We start from the raw sequence: 2,533 nt of genomic DNA on the forward strand, positions 1-2,533 counted from the left end.
TTTGAAGTTATGTACGTTTCTGGTGATTCCATTTCCCTGTGCCACTATTCTCCCACAAACTGTTCCTGTCATAGCATTATCCTCCAGTATGGCAACTATGGCATCAGCTATCTTCCCAATTTGGCATTTGATAGGCTTTATCGCCTCCACTCAACTTTACCATCGTGTGACACTCAGTGGTTTCAGTGTCAGAGAGGATGTTCCCAGATGTTGCTTCAAAATTTGCCATCGATGAGTTGATGCAGAGAAAAATACATAGATGCTTTGAATTACATTAAAAAATTCAGCAGCCTCACTAGAAGCTGATGCTGCATCACTGACCACCAAGTTCAATGAATAAGAACTGCATGGGACAAAAAAAGCTTGAGGGTTTAACTCTCGGATCCATGTCTGCACTCCTCTGTTCTTTCCTCTCATGTTGGCACCATTATCGTAGCCCTCACCTCTCATGTCAGCTATCACAATTCCCATATCTTCCAGCTTTTTAAGAAGCACATTTGTCATACCAGCTCCTATAGTATCATCAATGTCAATAAATTCTAGAAAATGCTCTCTGACAGTCACCATTGCAGGGACATTTTCACTAGGTTCTGTTGTTGTTACAAAACGCACCATTAAAATCATTTGTTCCATATGGCTGATGTCAGGTGTGCAGTCCAGAATAACAGAGTAATATCTTGCTGACTTCAGATCTGCCACAATCTTCTGTTTGACTTTTGTTGCCAGTAACTGTATGATCTCATTTTGAATTGTTTTTCCAAGGTAGTGGTGTGTGTACATTTCTTACGTGGTGACTCTTCTTAGATGCTCCTGGAGTACAGCATCAAACTCAGCCATCAGCTCCACAATTTTAAGGATGTTTCCATTGTTTGGCACATACAGCTGATCTGAAGTGCCACGCAGTGCTAGGTTTTGGGTAGCAAGCATTCTCACAATGGCAATAAGCCTTTTCAGAACACTTTGCCAGTAAAGAGACTCTGATGCAATCTTCTCTTGGTGCTGATCATCTATGGGGGCCTTAAACCTTAGTCTCATCTCTAGCTCTTTCCACCTATGGAATGCTCTCTGGTGATTTGCTGCCTTCTCATGGCATGCCAGATTTCTAGCCAGATTTTTCCAGTCCTTTGTTCCTGTAGAACCCAATGTGGCTGGAACATTAGACTGGAAGCGTTTGCAACAAAAACAGTATACAGCATTCTGGGTTTTTGAGTACATAAGCCATGGCCTCTCCACTTTGTCACCATTGGGGATTTCACGCCAGAAATGTGTTGGATGGAAACTTCTATTTTCATTGTCTTTGGGGAACATGAAGTTTTTCACTTGCTGTGACCCATTCAGTACAAGGAAGTCCCTCAGGCTACTGCTCAAGTAGATCCACAGTCCTGGATCATCTAGACTTAAGGAACTAAACTCAGCAGCAGCTGTTTCTTGCGCCTCCACCACACTCTTCTCTGATCTACACTTTTCTTCAGGAATGTGCATGGTTACATCCATTTGAGATGGAGATATGGATGCTGCAGTAGCTGTCAGGTCACCTGCACTCTGACTAACTGGAAGATCAGACAGCTCCTCACCACTCACGTCCTCACTAGGGCCAGAAGGCTCACCTTGAACATTTGTGTCTATGTATCTCAGGAGAGCTCCTTCCTGCTTAGATAGAAAAGCTTCCTTTGCTTTCTTTCTTTTTCTGAATGCTGCCCCAGAGGTGCGTTTTCTTCTTTCACTCACGACTGCTGTTCTGTGCCAGCTATAGTGGCTCTCAACACTCAATTGAAGGGGACAAATAAGCAGGCTGATAGCGGGGCCTGAGTGAGGGAAGATATCAGTGTGTTCTGGCTCCTACTACTTCAGTTGACTGCCTGTTCTCCTCAAGTGGGTTCAGGGAAGCAGCAGGAAACAGGAAGCTCCCTGAGAAGCTGGTGTTAATCAGCCCAGGCTTCTGGGGGTGCTAGAGAGGTACATAAGAGGCTCCTCCTCCTCTCTCTCCCTGCAGATCCTGCTGCTTTCTGTTATTCCCTCTCACCTTTTCTCCTGCCTGCCTGTTATGTCTCTTGTGCCCTCCTTCCTCCAGCACAGCACTCCGCCATCTCTGTGCATCTAGAGCAGAGAGAATACATATGCACCAGCAGCAGACACAATTTTCTACACTCTGGGTCCTAGTGGTGCCTCCCCCCACACACACAGTCTGGCACCTGAGGCGGCCGCCTCAGTTCGCCTCAGGGTAAGGCTAGCCCTGGTCTTCACTCATTTCTTAGCCTCTAGCTTCAGGTCCAGTGGTCTCTGGCACTCTTGCTCCTTGGCAGCTTCCCAGTTTCAGTCAGCTCTGCTCCCTGCTTGGAGCAACACAGCCCCAGGGCTGCTTCCCTGAGCCCTTGGCCCCTTGCAGGGACCCACCACAAAAGCTAGCTCCACTCCAGAGTGGGTTTCTTTCCCCAGGGCACAGCCTGTCTTCATCCCTCTCCCAACAGCCCTTTATAGCAGCCCAGCTCTCTTTAATTGGCTGGATTGGATTCACCTGCTCTGGTTCAGGGGC

This window comes from Terrapene carolina, unplaced genomic scaffold (genome assembly GCF_002925995.2).
Source record: "Terrapene carolina triunguis isolate 2854851 unplaced genomic scaffold, T_m_triunguis-2.0 Scaffold112, whole genome shotgun sequence".
Lineage (NCBI taxonomy): Eukaryota > Metazoa > Chordata > Testudines > Emydidae > Terrapene > Terrapene triunguis.